The 21,384-nt window shown below is 29.0% G+C and overlaps 1 pseudogene; it reads right to left on the bottom strand.

The window, feature by feature from the left end:
• Positions 1–2,078: 2,078 nt before the first annotated feature.
• Positions 2,079–21,384, bottom strand: part of LOC113059340 (pleckstrin homology domain-containing family G member 4B-like) — a 37,709-nt pseudogene continuing 18,403 nt past the window's right edge.

Here is a 21,384-nt window from a genome sequence, read left to right as displayed (position 1 = left end):
AAGAAAGAAGGAAGAAAGAAGGAAGGAAAGAAAGAAAGAAAGAAAAGAAAAGAAGGAAGGAAGGAAGGAAGGAAGGAAAGAAAGAAAGAAAAATAAAGAAGGAAGGAAGAAAGAAAGAAAAATAAGAAATACGAAAGAAAGAAAGAAAGAAGGAAGGAAAGAAAGAAAGAAAAAAGAAAGAAAGAAAGAAAGAAAGAAGCTGAATTAAGCTATAACAATGAGAAGAGAAAGGTTGTGTGAACACATGAACAGGAACAAACTGTTAACCTGAATGAGTCGCTTTGGAGAATATATAAATATATATATGTGGCTCTGATTAATATTAGTTTTAATGTGGATTTGAACATTTATATTTGATACTGTGATGTTTCTGTCTCATTGCAGGATAATTCCCATATTAAACACTAATTATAGATGATTTAATATTCATGCACCAGATGAACGTATGCTGTCTCAAATGAAGAGTGTAGTTGTGTTTTAATGTGTGTGAAGCGCACATCGGCTGTGTGTGAGTCTCTGTCAATCTACACACATATATTCATCATTCATTTGATGTGTGTTTACAAAAGCTTCTAATGCACCATAACACCCTGCTTCACACACACACACACACACACACACACACACACACACACACACACACAGGTCATGTGGTGCAGAAGCAGCAGGGGCTCGTGTTGCAGGGCGCTGTAACCACAAATACAATATTGACCTCGAATCCAAACGTGCTTAAAGTTGATGAGCACACACCACATGCTCTCTGTGTACAGGCGTGGACGTATCTCACACACACACACACACACACACACAGTCCTTAAGTTAATAAACACACACTAACACTAACTTCTCCCGATCACACACAGCTCTGAAACACTGATGTGTCTTCATTCAGGACGGGAATATGGACTGTGTTAAATAAATAATTCTCTCACGACTCTGTGTCTTCTGTCCATTAGGTTTAGGGTAAATAAAATAATTATTGATAAATAATTTATCATATATATAAAATATATACATTATACATATAATACCATTAAATATATTTTCTATAATTATATAAATAAGTTTTAATAAATGAAGTTAATATTTTTTGTTCTTTTTTATATTTGAATTTAGTTTTAGTTTTATTTAGGTTTTTAATTTATGACATTTTTATAATGATATAAATAATCCTAATATATATATATATATATATATATATATATATATATGTGTGTGTGTGTGTGTGTGTGTGTGTGTGTGTGTATTTACATATAAGCTATAAATATTTTTTATACTAAAGATTCTTTGTAAAAATAACATTATTTGTTATTATAATATTTTTTATAAATAATTATAAGTATTTTTTTTTACATAATTATTTGTATTTTTAAGGAAAAACAATACTTTTCATATGAGTTTTAATTTACTTATGAATAATCATAATGGATTTAAAAATAATATTTTGTATAAAAATATATAAAATGATATAAATAAACATTTATCATGATAAAAACAATTCTACAAATGTTTACTACAAATTATTATTAATTTTAAATATATATATATATTATATATATATATATATATATATATATATATATATATATATATATATATATATATATATATATATATATATATATATATTAAGTATTAATAAAGTAATATAGTATATAGTAATAATTAAATATACTGTTAGAAAATATTTCTGTTTTAAATAAACGCTCTTCTTTTTAACTTCATTCATCAAATAATCCAAAAATAATATCACATATTCCAAAAAGAAAGAAAAATATTAAGCAGCAAAAATTAGCAATATTACAAATTTTAAAGTATATTAAAATAGAAAACCATATTTAAATGGCAATAATATTCCACAATATTACATTTTTCTGTATTTTTGATCAAATAAATTCAGACTTAATGGACAGAAGATACATCTTTAAAACACATTAAAATCTTACAGCTCCCAAATTTCTGAACATCAGTGTGTTTGTATATGTATGTGTGTGTTATTTTCTTTAAAGGGGAAGTGCATCATTTCTGTGCCACTGCATCATTTGTTTGACAGACAGAGGCTGAAGATGAAGATGATGATGAAGATGATGATGTTAATGTCTCGCTGATGCAGACATCTTACCTGACCCTTTCATGATGTAGTCGACGGCTCGATCGCTGATGGCAGAGTCGCTGGGTTTGATGTCCATGAACGGCTTGTTTCCAATTCCCATCGAGACCATCTCCCTGCATCCGCAACTCTAATGATCAAACACACACACACACACACAATATAAAACCATTAACACAAGCTAGAGTGAATAATGCAACAGGCTGTGACCAACAGACAGCAGTTTCCTGCAGCGCTGAGACGCCGCCACACTGCAACACAACACGTGACTTTAAAAGAGATTGAGCTTTTAACTTGATTAAACACAATAAGTCACTTTGGATAAAAGCGTCTGCTAAATCAATAAATGTAAATGTAAATAAAAAGAACAAGCATAGTCTGGTTCACAAACAAATGACTCTTATGAACTGATTCTTTCAGACTCACAAACAAATGACTCTCGAGATTCACAACCTAATGAATCTTATGAGCCGATTCTTTGTGATTCATCTAAATAAATGACTCTTGAGCAGATTCCTTCTGATTCACAAACATATGACTCTTATGAGCTGATTCATTCAGTTTCACAAACAAATGACTCTTATGAGCCAATTCTTTCTTATTCACAAACCTATGACTCTTATGAACAGGTTCTTTCCGATTCACAAACATATGACTCTTGAAAGCTATGATTCTTTGTGATTCTCAAACAAATGACTTTTATGAACCAATTCTTTCTGATTCACAAACATTTGACTCTTATGAGCTGATTCTTTCTAATTCACAAACAAATGACTTTTATGAGCCTGTTCTTTTAAATTAATACGTCAAATAGACTCTGAAGTTACTGAATTTATGAGAGTGTTATTGACTGACTGGATCTTTATATAGTTAAAGATTCACAGTTTTTGGTGTTTAAATATGCAAATGAGGCATTAACGAAACATTTAACTATATAACGAAACATGCACTAATTTGCATAGAATATCTTTACATTCTCTTTTTACAATTTCATAAATCTCGTAAATCATGTTTCACCATGCATTACATATAAAATGATATAAATAATTTTTAATATTAGTTTTCTATATTATACAATGTACACAGAGGGGATTTTGGATAATAATATCTATATTTTATACTATAATAATATTGATTAAATTTAATGATATTAATATAATTTTTCTATATAGTATAATTTTATTTTTAATTTTTTTATTAATATTTTTATTATTATTTATTTTAAACACAAAAAATATCATTATTATTTTTTAAATTTCAATCTAATTATCCATATTATAATATAATCTAAAATTTATGTATTATTTATATTTAGCCTGGTGCTGCTGAAGAAAAGAAAAACTCACAGCCTTTAAAATTAAATTAAATTTTGCATTTAGCAGACGCTATTATCCAAATTGACTTACAGTGCATTCAGGCTATCAATTTTTACACATCATGTGTTACCGGGAAATCGAACCCTCAACCTTGCGCTTGATAACATGATGCTCTACCACTTGAGCTACAGGAACACGTAAAAGACATGAATTGTATTATTACCTATATTTTCATGACAGAATATGTTGGAAAAAATGTATATTGTTTTGTTTAGCGTATAGTCACGAAACTGCTCGGACGAACAATTATTTATATATTTATATTTGACTTGATTTTTCTCTTTTGTGTAGCGTAATGTATTCACAGTGTCACAGTCTGACCTCGGTTTCGTAAAGCTTGTCTCCAGAGGATCTTGCCGATGACGGCGGTCCAGACGTTCTTCACTTCCCCAGAAGAGGCCTGCAGGATGAACGTGTCCTGTGACTTCCTCCGACGAAACCAGATCTCGAAGCGCAGGCCGCTGTCTCCCACGCTCTCCGTCATCCCGATCTCAGCCGTCTGAGACCAGACCAAACACTCTTCATCACACAAAACTCACGGCAGAAACTGCAGCCTGACATCAGACTCGTATTGTGTACCTTGAAGGACTGTTTGTAGATGTAGATGTCGTATCCTCCTTCAATCTTCTTGGTCTTGCTGAAGAGGATGAGATCCTCGAATAGGAAAACGTGGCGCAGGTATTTTTTGCGTCCGCACCAAACGATGAACTCGTCCTGACAGCGAAGCTGACCCTGCTCCTTCAGATTGACCTGAGAAACACAACAATGTGTATAAATCTCTGTCAAATCATGTCAACAGACAATAAAACTTATTATATAAGCTAATTCACATTCACCTAGTATTCATTTTTTTGTGAAATACAGTAAAAACTATTGTATTACAGTAAAAATCATCATTAAAAATAATAGAAACAACGAAAGAGATATGATTTTATGATAAAAATGAGTAAATAAAACTTAAAATAATTATTTATTAACTTTAAATGTTTTTTAGATATTTCAGTAAAATATATTTATATTTTTAATTATGTCTTATTTAATTATTAAATATTTATAAATTTTATTTTTATAAAGCAGTTATTTATTTTATTTACATTAAATTTGAGGTACTCACATGTAAAAACAAACACAATTATTTATTTGAGTAAAATGAATTTATTTGTTAAGATATTATAAATTAATAACTTTAAATATAAAGTATATATTATTCATATTTTTTATTTTTTTGTTAAGAAATAAATAATAATAAGACGTTATTAATCCAACTAAATAAAATTAGTCAAATAAATAATTACATTTTTAAATAATATTTTTTTAATAAAACAAATATTTGTTTTATTGAAAATGTATTTCAGTAAAATATATTTATTAAATAGTTATTCATTTTATATTTTTATTTAAAGCAAATAAACAAAAAAAATAATACATTTATTTATTTGAATAACATTTATTCAATTAATATTTTAGAAAGCAATTATTTATTTTATTTAATTATTAAATAACTATTTATTTTAGTTACATTCAATTTGAATTAATCAAATATATATAGATAATTTTTATTATTATTTAATAAAAAATCTTTAAAATATTATATATTATTTATTAAATAAATTACTATATTTTATTTACATTTTTATTTAAACACATAAATAATAAAATTATTTATTTGAATAAAATTTTCTAAAATAAATAACTATTTTTTAATTCTTTTTAAATAAAACTATTATTTATTTATAAAATTATGAGGATAATTTATTTAATTTACATTTAATGTTTTTTAATCAAATAAATAAACAATGAAACAAACAATTATTTATTTATATTTTTAAATAAAAATATTAATTTTTTATTTAATTATTAAATATTTATTTTAATACATTAGATTACATTTTCTCAAACAAACAAATAAATCCAATTATTTGTTTAAATAAAATGTATTCAAATACATGAATAAGTATATATTTTGAAAATATACTGAAATGAAACTCCGCTTACATCACAGCCGCGGATGGCATCCATGGCCAGCAGGTCGTTCCCGTGGCGCAGCTGGAACTTGACCATATCCTCGGCTGTTCTGAGGTCAGTGAGCTCCTGCTCTTCAGACTGACCGCACTCCTTGATCAGATCCTTCAGGAGCAGAGCGTATTTACTCATCCTCTGGATGGGCTTCAGCAGGTATGACGCCAGGTCCATCTTATCTCCCAGCTCCAGCTGCTTGTTCTGCAGAGCACAGGTAACGTTCAGAAACATCTGCAGCTTGGATTAATAACGTCACGGAGGAGAAACACCAGCACTTACCTTGAAAAAACTGTTTCCGTGACTCGTCAGCAGGGCGTCTGAGCGCGGCTTGTTTTTGCTGTACAGTGCGTACATCCCGAACTGTTCCTCCTAACCATGCAAAACACATTTATATCTCACATAGAGGTGGACACTATGGACAAAATCTCATAAGACTGTAAGAAGTATTTTAACAGTATTTATAGGGAGCAACTAAGAGCAAAATATCTACCATTGTACACATCACCGTTTAAAAATATTATTCAAATCCCTGCATTAAAAAAAATATATATATATAGTATTTTAATTTTTAAATAACAATTTAAATAAATTTTTTTTTTACTTAATTATTAAACAACCAATTAATTAATTTAATTATTAATTAAAATTAATTTTGTTTACATTTACATTTTTAAATTAATTAAATTATTTATTCAAATAAAAATATAAAAATAAAATGATAATAGTAATTAGTATAATAATAATAAAAATAATATAAAAATATATAATAATTATTTAAATAATAATAATTTAATTAATAAGTTATTATTATATATTACATTTAATGTTCTTCATTCAAATAAATAAACAATTATCATGATTATCAAAGTTTTTCACAATTTTTTGTGCTTTTTTTGTCTTATAAATAAAAACAATATTTTTTTAATTTGTAATTTGTTGTAGTTATTTTCACTATCCACATTATTTAAAAAAAATTGAGTGAGTTATAAATTAATAAAAATGATAAGTGAATTAACCTGATCAAAAGTGACAGAAAAGAGACTTAAAAAAAATCCAATTAAAAAAAAGCTTTCTGTTCTTTCATCCAAATTTCTGTTCATCAAAGAATTCCATTTTTTTTTACATTGATAATAATAATAAATTAATAATAATAAATAATAATACATTTATAATCAGAAATGTTTCTTGAGCAGCAAATCAGCATATTAGAATGATGAAGATCATGTGACACTGAAGACTGAAGTAATGATGCTGAAATTTTACAGAAATAAATTACATTTTAACAGATATTCACATAGAAAACAGCTATTCTAACTTATAATAATATTTAAAATTTTTACTGTATTTTTGATCAATTAAATTCAGCAGTGAACAGGAGAAGAGAACATCACTTGGACTCACGTGTTTGAGGAAGCAGCTGCTGATGGACAGCGGTGAATGAGCGCAGCTCTCCAGATCCGTCAGGAAATACTGGCTGTGAAAATCACACAGCTTCTCCAGATTCCCAAAAATGATGCTGCGCTTCCCCCGGAGGTCCTGAGGAAGGTCCAGTCGCTCCATCTCTGGGAAGTAGTGCTGGATGATGTATCTGAGGGATCTGACGTATTCTCTCTCGGTGGAGATCATCTCGTCCATGATGTGCTGGATTTTACTGGAACAAACGACAGCAGCGATGCTATGAGGATATAGAAAAAAACGTACACAAGACTATATAAAAATCTCATTATTTCAGCTGTCTCAGAAAGCTTTCACAGTTTTTAGTAAAAATATTAAAATTGAACAAATCAATAATTATAATATCAATAGTAATACTATACTGTAAAATAAAAAATGAGAGTTCATTTAAACTAAATTGAATTATTAGAATTTTTTTGTCAGAAGAACAGTAAAAATACAATTTATTATTTCTATTTATGTTTAATTAAAAACTATTATTAACTATTATTACTATTAGTATTGACTGTCTTTATTATTATTATTATTATTATTATTATTATTATCATCGTCACATCATCATTTTAAAAATGAAATTATTATTTATTATTAAACATTAATTCATTAAATTATACACAAATATGTCTTTATTATTATTATTATTATTATTATTAAATTATAATTATTAATTAGGCTTTTTAATAAAATGTAATAAAATAAATTAATATTAATATTTATTTATATTTATATTAATATTATATTAAATATAATTATATTAAATTAATATTACTAGTTTTACTAAAGTAATAATACTACACTGTAACATTTAACTGAACAATTAATAATAATAGCAATAAATAATATTTTTATGGTTATTTTATTATTTCATTTAGTTATAACATTTAAACAAATCAATAAAGAAATATATTTCTATGCTAATAATACTAAACTGTAAAATAAAACAAATCTAGTATTTTATTTTATTAGTTTTTTAAACAGAACAACAGTAAAAATACAAATAAGTACTACTACTATTATTAATATTTACCAATTAACCCCATTATTTACTATCATTACCCATATTTAAAGCTGTCTTTTATTTTATTTAATAAAATATCTATTTATTTAATTCTAAAATTTAATTGTAAATGTTACAGTAAAGTAGTGATGACATTATAATATAAAAAAACAACATAATAATAATAACAACTATTATTATAGTTATTATTTTTAGTATTAATAATAATACAAATTTATGTTTCATAGATTAACAGTAAAAATACAAATATTGTTATTTTTATTATTATTATTGATGTTTGATTTATCATTATTTAAAAAAAAAAACAAAAAAAAAACAAATATTTGTGACCCTTAAGTCTCTGGGGTATATTTGTAGCAATAGCCAAAAAAATATTTTATGGGCCTACAGTAAAAATTTATATATATCTAATTTTTTTATTAGTAATATGCATTGCTAAGAATTTGGACAACTTTAAATGTGATTTTTTTAGTTGACAAATTCCAAAGAAAGATTTTCTTGGCCAAATATTGTCTGATTCTAACAAACCATACATCAATTGAAAGATGATTTATTCAATTTCCAGAAATTGACTGTTATTACTGGATTTGTCCACCAGGGGCACATTTATGTTCGTCTTAATTGTGTTTGCTCACCCGCTGTGTCTCTTGACGTCTCCGTCGCTGAGTCTGGACTGAACGCGTGACGGGGACGACATGCTTCGGCTCCGGCCCAGCGCTGGGCTCGTGACGGCTGGCCGCTGTAGCTTCGTCTCCACGCAGACGTTATTGGTGACCTGCAGTCCTCGGATGTAGACGCCGGTGTAGCCATGAGCTTTGTCCCGCGCCGGCAGCTCGTAGCTCAGGGTCTTCTTCATGATCTTCTTGAGTGGCTGTTTGCGGAGGCGCATCAGGGGCTCGGAGTGGCACGAGATGGACGAGTCGACGGTGCAGTCGCTGTCGGTGTCCTCAAACACAGACGATGACGGCTTGTCGCTCTCCGGGGGAAAGGGGAACGGGAACTGGCTTCTGGAAAACGGACCTGCTGAATGTGGCTTCTCATCTTCATCCTCAAAACACGACGGTGAAGAAGAGCTCCGAGCGGGAATATCGGAGGAGTCCAGTCCGTTCTGGGTCTCTGAAGGGTTCAGTAACATCTCTGTGAGCGCAGACGGACACAATCAGAAACATAAAGGGAGTTATCACACACACAAACACACACACAATAATAAAAACCAAACAATAAAATGTGAATATAATACAATAAAATGCAGAAATATATTTATATATATATGTGTCGGACAGAACTGTAAAATAAAAATAAGTATTTATTTACAATAATAATAAACAATGAATATATAATAATACTATACTGCAAAATAAAAAAAACATGTAATAATTATAATATTTAACTTAAAAAATATATGATTAATATATACCTGTAATAATAGCACTTTACTGTAAAATAAAAATTATATGACTAATATATAATACTATATTGTGAAATAAACAACTGAGATTTAATAAAAATAGTAATAATAATAATAATAATAATAATAATAATAATCAATGCAGAAATATATTACTAATATAATATGATTCCATAAAAAAACAGAGTATTTAATAATAATGATAATCATCATCATCAATGCATAAATATATTATTCATACAAAATAACACAATACAGTAAAAATTTTAAATGGTGGTAAAAATATAATAACTTTTTTGAGCATGGAGCACAAAAAGCAGTCATGAGTAGAACAGGTATATTATATATTCCAGATTTACCAATAGTTGTATCTCGGCCAAATATTGTCAGATCCTAACAAACCATATATCAATGGAAAGATTATGTACAGTAAAAATCTCTGTTTAAAATAATCGACTCTTATGACTGGTGTTGTGCTCCAGGGTCAAATATATGTTAATTATTATTATTTTATTGTACAGAACAACAGTAAAATAGAGGTTTATTTTTGTCTGATTATTTCTAGCATTACGAATGTCTCTGGCTGATGTTTTACCGTCAGCGGTTTGGGCTTCGGCCAGCATTTCCTCCAGCTGTTGTTTGGTTTGTTGGCACTGCTGCCAGACGCTGCTCCAGTGATGCAGCTCCTGCTCGCTCTTGAGCTTCAGCACCATCTGGTTGAGCGAGCTGAAGTTTTCCAATGAGAACTTCGTGGCCTCGCTGTGATAGTCCTGCAGGACCTGCAGCACGTCCGGCGTCAAACCGACCGCGTTATCATCCCGCTTTAGCTGGGAAAAATACTCCTGACAGTGGAGCAACCACTGGTCCGCCTGCATGACACACAGTTTAACACATGATCAGAAGTGCTCAAGATTTGCCATTTTAAATTATTGTATCATTTTTCTGTATGGCTGATAAGTGTCGTGGGTTGGGACTTTTATTTTGAAATTTTTATTTAAATGATCAGTTAGGATTCATTTGTATATTTTCAGTTCGTTCTGATTTTAGTTAAATTTTTAGTAACTGTCTTTTCCCTTTTCCACGTTTTGCTTTTGTCGTTTTTATTTATCTATTTCATTATTTTGATGGCAGGCTTTGCTCTGAAGGGTTCAGATTCTTCTGAGCTGTCACTGAGCTCTGAAACCCCCGAAGCCTAATGCAATTTATTTTTTTATATGCAACAGATATAAAATTCCATGCAGAAGTGAAACAGGTCTGGAAAAGATTAGCAGCGATTGGCTGACAGATTATTTCAGTGGATGAGACGTTAAGTGATAATGTGCCAATATAAGGAGGAGCTGGGGATGGAGGAGGGTAAGTTGCTTTCTTTTTATTATTCTTTCTTTTTTATAATATATATATATATTTATATATATATATATAATTTTTTTTTTCAAATCTTAATTTTCTAAATTATTTATTTACAATTATTCCAGTATAGTATTATGTAATATAAATTAAATTTTATCATTTAGTATGCTTTAATTGTCTTTTAATTCAATTTCGCACCCTATATCAGTCGACCAATACTTATCCTCATAACAGCTGACATGATCCAGCTAACTAAACATAATACAATCCAGAAACATCTCTTTACCGATTCGTAGAACTCGTAGAGTTTGAGCAGGACGTCCAGTTCATTCTTGCGTGTTTCGCTGCGCTGCAGGACGGAGCTAATGTGCTCTTTGAGCTCCAGAAACGTTGAACTGGCTTTAGATTCCCTCAGTAGCTCTGCGGCTTTCTTCTGCTGTTCCTACAGGAGCAAATTAGAGGAGCAAGAGAACTAGTTAATCATTCAGATGACCCACTAATTCACCTCAGTGTTTCCCTACACACTGACCTTTATGGCATCAAAAAAAAAAATTATGTATATAGAATGAAATACAAACACTGTTATTTACTGTTATAAGAGATTTGTGTGTGTGTTTTAGTTTTAATTAATGCTAATAACCCTGGCATAAATATGTTTACTTTACAGATTTTAATATCAAGTTGATAAATTAAATTAAACAAAACAAAACAAAACAAAACAAAAAACAATAATAAATATAAAATAAAATAAAATAAAGATAAAAATAAAAAAATAAACTAAATAAAATTAAATGAAATTACAAAATCAAAAATAAAAAAATAAGATGCAATTACAATTTGAAGAATACATTATTTTTTGTTACATTCAGGATTCTTAGGTGTCTATTTAAAATTTTCTGATTGTTGTTAAAACTGAAACATGTTCTTGAACTCATTTAAATTCACCAAGAGCAGCCTGGGACAGTAAAATGCCAGCTCTCTTATATATTTCTGTGATTCATAAAATTACTATATATATATATATATATATATATATATATATATATATATATATATATATATATATATATATATATATATATATATATATATATAAAATAATAAAAAATATACAAATAAAAACTGAACTGAACTAAAAATAAAATAAAATAAAATAAAAATCTTTCTTTAATCTTTCTGTGATTCATCAAAGCATTCGGCACATGAAGCTCTTACGGTGGACTCCTCCATGAATTGGGCCAGACTCTGTCTCATGTCCTGAATGGAGCTCAGAGAGAGACTATAGGAGTCCAGAGGAGCCAAATGTTTCTCGCTCTCCTCATAAAACCACTTCTTAACCTGAGGACAGATACAGACAAACACCATCAGCACATACTCTTTCCAATAATCAACTAAAATTTAAATATAACTGTGACAATCAAGGTACATTCATTTACTCCACAGACAAGCAGATTTTTAATAGTTAATGTGGGATTTTGTACAAAAACACAAACCCCTGAGTGATTTGCTTGCATAATCCACAATGCCTTATTTTTTCCACGTTCAGAGATTTCTAATGATCAGATATGTCTGTGGGGAAAATGAATGGGAGGAATCCCGTCTCTGACCTCCTGATGTCTTTCCTGTAAGACGCGCAGCTCCAGGAGCGTCTCCAGCTGCTGCAGGGATTTATTCGACAGAATGACCAGTTTATGGACCTCTTCATCCACCTGGTTATACAGTGCACTGACCAGATCCACAGCGTCTCTACACAAGACACAACATCAGCTTCAACTACAGCTCCAGTCAAATACCACAGGGACAGCTCTAGAACATCAGGGGTTTTAAACATCACCTGACCTAAAAACTTTTTGTGATCTCTTATTTTATGCATGGAGCAAAAGATAAAACTTTCTCAAAATTGCATGATGAAGTGTCAGTTTTTTTCTTTTTTTTAATCTACGTTCATATACTGTACCATTCCTATTATTAAAATTAATGTACATTTAATTTTTATTATTTTCCTGTTAAATTGAGTAGAAATCTTTGGAAAATGGAATTTTTTAAAATATATTTTTATAGTAAAATAAATGTAATAAATTCATATTGATTCATTTATATTTATTTTTATTTAAAATGTAAAAAAAATCGAAATAATACATTTTATGAGACTTTCAAAGTGGCGTAATAAATAATATTTAACAAAATTTAAGATAATTTTCTTTAAATGCATATTGTTTGAAGGCTGTTTGGATATTTTTACTTAAAACAAGACAATATAACAATTATGTTTTTATTTAGGTATTAATTTATTTATGTAAGTGGCATTTTGGTTGAATTAAAGTGGATTTATGACATGCATGACAGAATTATATCTGACAGTGATTGACAGAAGTGTTTTGATGACATGCATGCGTATATGCAAAACAAATAAACAAATAAACTAGAAATTAAAAAAATATAAATGATGTATTCACTGACAAACAAAATTGCAAACAATAAGACTTAAATAAAGTGTATTTGTCTCAGATGTATACTTTAAACAAGAAAAAACTATGTCAGTGAGGTAATAATAATTAAATTCTGAAAAATAATTTAGCTCAAATGTATATTGTTACGCCTGAAAAGTTTTTTTATACATTGTTTTAGAGTCATTTAGGTTGAATTTAAAGGAGTGGATGATGTGTTTATGACATAATTCAACCTGACAGTGATTGACAGGAGTGTTTTGATTGTGTGTGTGCATGCATTTACTCGTGTAATTAATAAAACAGCGCTGGAAGTAAATAAACTAATGGCAGTGTCATGCAGCTTTTTAAGAGCAATCCTGATAGGCCAGTTTCCTGTTAAAGCTTTTCTACTCAATGTAAGGATCTATCAGTCCTCTGATGAAGGCAGTACCTGTAGTTCTCATTTTCACACATCTCCTCTTTCCTGATGCGGGCCAGAAAGGTGCCGCCCTCCAGCCGCAGGCGGTTGAGTTTGCTGTCGTCCAGAACGCTCTTCATGAGACTCTTCTGCTGGCTGATGACCTCTGACACCTCCTACAGACGATCAATATTCAAATCAGCCTGTGTGAAGCTCCACCCCTCCGCTGAACTTGCATTGTGTTACATTTAAAAAAAACATTACAAAGTAACAAAAACAAAAGGCAACATTTGCTAAGCTTGGATTGGTCAGTGATATGTTTAAAGTTGGGGCTTAGCAAAGGGAACACCAGTAAACAAAACAATTTAAATAATTTTCAATTGTGCTGCAGAAAACGACCTAAAATCAAACAGTTCCTGTCGACAGTATTACCTCAGACGTCTCCAGACTGCCGATGCTGTTCAGCGTCTTGATGGAGCTTTGAAGAGAAGCGATCGCAGAGCTGCAGCTCACAGCAAACGGTTCGATTTTCTGTTAGCGGATAAAAAGAAATAAGTTCAACACAATTGTTTTTGCTTTTTAAGTGCATTTTAATTTTCTGTGTATTTTAAGTGTATTTTTTAAAGTGTATGTGAGTTTATAAAGTGTAATTTGAGAGTAATTTTAAAGTCTGTGTGTACAATTTAATTTAAGTTTAATGTAAGTGTCTGTGAAAAGTTTACGTAAGTGTGTAAAGTGTAATTTAAGTGTATTTTTTAAAGTGTATGTAAGTTTATAAAGTGCAATTTAAGTGTTTTTTTTAGTGAAAGTGTATAAATTGTAATTTAAGAGTAATTGTAAAGTGTATGTAAGTGTATAAATTGTAATTTAATGTAATTTTAAAATTTAGGTAATATAAAGTGCAAATTAAGTTTATTATTAAAGTGTATAAAGTGTTATTTAAGTGTCTTTTCAAAGTTTAGGTAAGTGTATAAATTGTAATTTAAGTGTAATTTTAAACTGTATGTAAGTGTGTAAAGTATAATTTTTTGAGTAATTTAAGTGTATTTTTAAAGTTTATTAATGAAGTGTATAAATTGTAATTTAAGATTCTTTTTAAAGTTGATTTATAAAATGTATAAATTGTAATTTAAGTGTAACTGTATGTAAGTGTTTAAAATGTATTTTAAGTGTAATTTAAGTGTCTTTTTTAAGTTTATGTTATTGTTTAAAGTGTAATTTAAGTGTCTTTTTAAAGTTTAGGCAAGTGTATAAAGTGTAATTTAAGCATATTTTTTAAGTGTAAAAGTTGTTCTAATTTTTTGTGTGCTATTTTTGTTTATTTTTCTTATTCTTTCTGGTTTTTACTTTACTGTATATCCTTAATTTTCTATGTTAAGTTATATTTGTTCCCCTTCAACCCCTTCATTCTCGTGAGGAGTAAACAAAGTCAGATTTTCCTTGTACTAGTACATATGACAATAAAGCGCTTGAATCATGAATATCTTCTTCCTCACAAATGCAAAAGTTTTAAAGTAGCTCAGGGTTTGCCAAACTGGATTTGTGAGCTGAAAACAAGCTAATAATTAAATCATAAAAATGTAAAATAAATATCAGGGTTCAAATACCAGGGCTAAACTTGAAACGGTTACTTAAAACAATATTTGATATTATTTAGCAAGCCTCTAAACACCTTAATCAGGGATGAAATATAACATTTTAGGTAATTTACCCAAAAAATTAAATTTTTGAGCTTTAAAACCATTATAGTGATAGCTAATTATTTTTATAAATGTTTGTATGCCTCTTTAGGAAGCTTATTTTATATATATATCTATATATATTGATACATATATAAAATTATTATTATCAAACATCAGCACTGCTTTTGCTGACACTGATGAAAAAACTAGAACTAGTTTTCAAAAGTATTATTATGATTTTTTTTTTTTTTTTTGGTCCGTCCTATTAGTTTTAGGGCAGAATAATAAATACAAATGAATAATAATAATAATAATAATACTAATAATAACAATAGTAATATCATAAAATATAAATAATAATAAAAATCGCTTTGTGCTTGGCCCTGCATAATAAATACACAGTACACACACATATATGATGTAAACACAAACTTGTTTTGGATGCAATATTGATGAATTTGACAGCCCTAATGTATGTATATATATATATATATATATATATATATATATATATATATATATATATATATATGTGTGTGTGGTTAAATTATTGAAATATCAGATTAAAACCTCAGGATGGGAGCTTAGAGGTGAACATTTCAGGTCAAAGTGTTTCGGCTGATAAAAACACTCATGAAACCCTGTTTTGTGCACCTGTCTGAATTGAATGTAGTGGCTGTGGTCGTATGGGAAGGTGCCCTCAAAGTCTCTGGTGAGCTGCGACGAGTCGATGTGCTTCTGCAGAGCTTTCAGAGACGTCAGGACTTCACACTGCACAAGAACAGAGAGGAGCAGTTCACATAAACACCAACTGACTCAAACTGAACGACAGACAGTCATTTACTCACAGGAACTGAGACGTCTCGCTCCACTTTCACTGCTGCATCTCGGTCCATCAGAATCAAAACTGAGTAAAGTGCATTGGGGACAAGAGTCTGGCGGGACAGAGCAAATCTATAAGTGTTAATAAATCAAAAACCTTCTCTATCAATTATTTAACAACACAATTGCATGTTTATGGTTCTCTAATGGTGGTTAATGGTGGTAAACCAGAACATGCAGGTAAACCAGGTATTTTTTGTGTTTTGATTTGATTTAAATTGAGCATTTTTATAATTAGTTGATTTTTTTCAACTCATGAACTCAACATTCTAAAATATAAATAAATAAATAAATAAAAATAAAAAATAAGGAAAATTACAAAGACCAAACATTAAATCAGGGATTCGCCTTTTTGTCATAATTTTGTCTGAGTTACTTAAATTAATATGTCAATAATTTAACAAAACATTCACATATTCATGGTTCTCTATTGAGGGTTACGGTAATTGTGACATGATATGCAGGTAAACAAATTATTGAATCTTTTTTACTAAGTGTTCAATCTTGATTCTTTTTATTTTAGTTATGTATTATTTTCATTTAATATTTTTATAATTTAACTACTTTTTAGCAAATATTTTATTTTGAATATTTTAATTTGAAAATATTTTTATTTTTATTTAGCATTTTTGTGATTTAATTTATTATTAGTTAGTAATTTATTTTGATTGTTTTTTATTTAAATATCGATTATTAATTATTTTTGGGATTTAATAAATTTTTAGCAAATATTTTATTTTGATTCTTTTATTTGAAATTATTTATTATGATTTTGGCATTTTTTGTGATTTAATATTTAATATTAATATTATTAGTATTTTATTTTGATAGTTTTTTATTTTCAATTATTTATTTTAATTTAGCATTTTTATGATTTAATCAAATATTACTTAGTAATTTATTTTGATTTTTTTTTTTCAAAAATCAATTATTTTAATATAGCATTTTTGTGATTTAATTCATTTTTAGCAAATATTTTATTTCAATGTTTTTTTATTTTAAAATATGTATTTTTATTATCGTATTAATTATTTGTTAGTATTTAATTTTGATTGTCATCTATTTAAAACATATATTATTTATTTTTATTTAGCATTTTTGTGATTTAATAAATTTTTTGCGTTTTGCTTTCAGATCATTTATTGTGCAGACTTAACATTGTGGAAAAAAGTCAAACAAAAACAATCACAAAGACTTTAGAGAGTTTAGATCAGTTATTGCATGTACCAGTGCTATTAAGAACATATTTAAGTGGAGAAACACTCCCTCTTCTCTCATATTTTGCATGCTGGGGCCGATCATTTTCTCCGAGTGTTTTTGAGACATGCTCGCACAGGCCTCGTCTCAAACCCTGAGGACAGACTTTCTTTCAGATATTTGACGTGAACCATGCATTCAACAGTTAGCGTGCAGAAAAGAGCCTCAACTTTACACTCAGAACCCTCTCGACGCGTGTGTGAACAGATGCTTTTCTTCCATCACTGCGTCCTAAAGCGTGTCAAAGGTTTGATCGCAGCATGGTAATGTACAAGCGCGGTTCAGTGCAGTGTTTCTAGCTTTAGTGAGCAACTGTGTGACAGAATATGTGAGTCAGTGCTGATTTTACACAGCTGTCAAACTCTACACCAACTTTATGTGATTAATTGGAGTGACTAACAACCAAACCAGACACTGAAAAACATTTCTTGAAATGAAAGAGTATAAAAAAGCTAGTTTCCAAATAAATATTTCTCATTTTAATTTAGTAAAAGAAAATTAAATTAAATATGATTTAATAAAAATGATGTAGAAACACAGACACACACATTTATATATATGTAAACCTAAAACAATAAAAAATGACAAATGCACACAAAAAAAAGTAAAATAAAAAAAGTAAAATACAAAAATAAAAATTGATCCAAAACTAATATATTTATAACAAACTATAACAAAATATATAATTTTTATTTTATTTTATTTTATATATATATATATATATATATATATATATATATATATATATATATATATATATATATATATATATAAATATATATATATATATATATATATATATATATTTTTTTTTTAAAGCAGGCTGTCATTTACATTATTCATGTAATTTATTGTTGAATGTGAAGAGACAAGAAGCATTTTTTAGTTTTGTGTTTAAACATATTAGTCTTACGAACAAGGATCGACGTGCATATTTAAAAATAAAAATATTTTCAGATTTTATAATGAATAGACATTCAAATACTTTATATATGATGAATATTTCAAAGGTTTTTAATAAATGCATTAAATGCAGAGGGCTTTCTGTTTCTCGCGACTTTCCCTTCAGGCTCTTTTAGATCAGTAAAACATTGGTCCCTGACATGAGGTGGAGGGCTTGAGACGTGAACTGTGTCTGGTCTCACCTGAAACTCAGACAGAGCCGAGAAGAGCGCAGACGCGACCGGCTGCCTGCGAGCGTCAACGAGAACCGTCAAACCCAGCTCTCGCCTCTCCCTCCTGAAAACAGACAGTGGAAAGCCTGAGCTGCTGTGTGACAGCGCACAGTTTCAGTAAAGCGTGTCAGTGATTCGGGCCGCTTCTCACCGCAGTCTGTGGCAGTAGAAGCAGAGCAGCTGGCTGATCTGGTCTGTGGTGAAGCGCGCTTCGATCCACACCTGGTTCCTGGTGCACACCTGCAGCACGGCTCTGCCACCGCGGTCCTGGTTACCTGCAGCACCACGTGAGATCATGACCTGATTAACCAAACTGAACCTCATTTTAATGATACAATCTGCAATTGTGATTTAAAACATGAAGCTATAAGCAACAAACTCCAAAAAGTTTGAAAGTTTGACAGCTGAGAGACTAAAACCCCATTAGCTGTTATAAATTCACTGTAAACCACTGCTTCACAGGGGTTACTGTATTTATAAAACGGTTTTTCCATAAACCTAATAAGGTTTCACAGAATTAAAACAGAGCAAATAAACTGTAATGGTATTATAAACAAAAAGTGTTTCATCCACCAAACAATGTATCTACTTAAGATTCCAACAAAGCGGTTGCCGAGCAACACACAGAAGTAAACAAAGGTGTGTGTTACTTTGTAGAGTGCTTTAGAACAGCTTTGAACGTGGCTCAGCCAATCAGAATCAAGGAGCCGAACATTCCGTTTTATAATTAGAATTATATTTGCATTAATGCATTTAATAGAGGCTTTTATCCAAAGTGACTTTCAAATAATAATAGTTATATAATTTATTAAAGTATAAAAAATAATGATTATTATAATTACAATATAAAAACACTATATATTAATATGACTAATTATATTTTACATTTATGTATTTAGCAGATGCTTTAATCCCAAGTGATTTACAAAGAGGAAATACAGTAATAAAAATATTAATAACGATACATGTTCGAAGTATATTGTTATTATTAATACCACTGCTACTATGAATAATTATTATTAATGAAAATGATAATTATGTTATTTAATATAACATGATAATTCTTGTTATTAATGATTATTAGAATTACTACATTAAAAAAAACATTATGGTTCAAAACTAATAATAATAATATTATCCAAAGTGACTTTCAGAGATAATAATAATAATATTATAAATAATAGTTATAAAATTGTATCTAATATAATGCACTCATTTAATATAAAAATAATAATTATTATTGATGATTATAATTACTATATAGAAAATTGTTTAAAAACACTTTGTACATCAATATTACTGTAAAATTATAATGATATTTTACATGTTTTAATCCAAAGAGGAGATGATAAAAATATTAATAATAACACATTGTATTATTAGTATTATTATTAAATACTACTACTACTACTACTTTATAGATAATTATTATTAATAACAATAATGTTTATGTAATTTAATATAATATGATGATAATTCTTGTTATTAATGATTATTAGAATTATAACATAAAAACATTATGGTGAAAAAACGAATAATATTAATATTAAATATAATAATAATTACTATGATAATAATAATAATAGTAATAGTAATAAAGAATAGCAATAAAACTTTTATTAGTATATAATTGAACATAATAGTTGAATATGATTTTATAATGATTATGATTATTAATGATTATTAGAATTATTCAATAAAAATATTGAAATTAAAAAATAAAAATAAAATATGAAATTAAATAAAATTAAGAATATTTATATTGTAAAAATAATAAAAATAATTTTATTTTACAGTAAAATTACAATACTAATATACTACAATTTCTTAGTTTTTAAATTAGCCTAATTTCTTCTTAATTTGTTCATTTTTCATCAAGACGCCTGAGACACTATGAGGCTCAAGCGTGTAAAAGAACACAGTGCCTCGCTTCATACAGCCCTACCATTTGGTTTGCAATGAACTTCAAAAAAATGCATTAGAGTATTAAATTTTTTAGTAAGGAATATAATATTTAGATGCATTGTGAGCATCTGTTTCTGTTTCTTGTAGGTTTTCCAGCCGGTCTCGTACCAGGAAGCGTCAGAGCACCGGAGGTCAGGAGCTCCTGGTTGATGAGTGAAGGCAGCGCTGGAGGACAGACAGCAGGGGGCGCTGTGGACGGGCCAGGAGACACCGCTGCTCTGCTGGGGGGCTTCGGAGGAACAATCTCCTCAGTGCTGTTACTGTTCCTCCTGGAGCTCGAGTGCAGACCGTCATCAGAGAGACCTGCACACACCAACACAGATCTGAGTCACAAAGACTTCATGATGACCATACACCAGATGTGTTTATGTGAATCATTTTTAAATGCATTCAATCAAAACTGTGATTTAAAGCGGCAGTAACTAGATTTATTTGGCAGATGCATTCAGAATAGAAAATGTAAATGATGACGACGTATTTACAGGATTTGATTTGTAAAAAAAAAACAAAAAAAAAAACATTTAAATAGCAGATATGCAAACCATCAGTTCATTTTACTGTAAAATCAAACACGTTTCATAACCTGAACTGAACTACACTATACTGTTTTAAAGAAAGTAATAATTTTATTCATTTAGGATGCATTAAATTAATCAAAAGTGACATTTATAATGTTGCAAATTATTTTGATTTCAAATAAATGCTTTTCTTTTGAACTTTTTATTCATCTGTGAATCGTGAAAAATAAAATGCATCACCATTTCCACAAAAATATGATGCAGCACAACTGTTTTCAACATTGATAATACTCCGAAATGTTTCTTGAGCAGTATATTATCA

This window comes from Carassius auratus, chromosome 41 (genome assembly GCF_003368295.1).
Source record: "Carassius auratus strain Wakin chromosome 41, ASM336829v1, whole genome shotgun sequence".
NCBI classification, from domain to species: Eukaryota; Metazoa; Chordata; class Actinopteri; order Cypriniformes; family Cyprinidae; genus Carassius; species Carassius auratus.
Note: the sequence above shows the minus strand (reverse complement) of the source record. Positions and strands in the feature narration are given on the sequence as shown.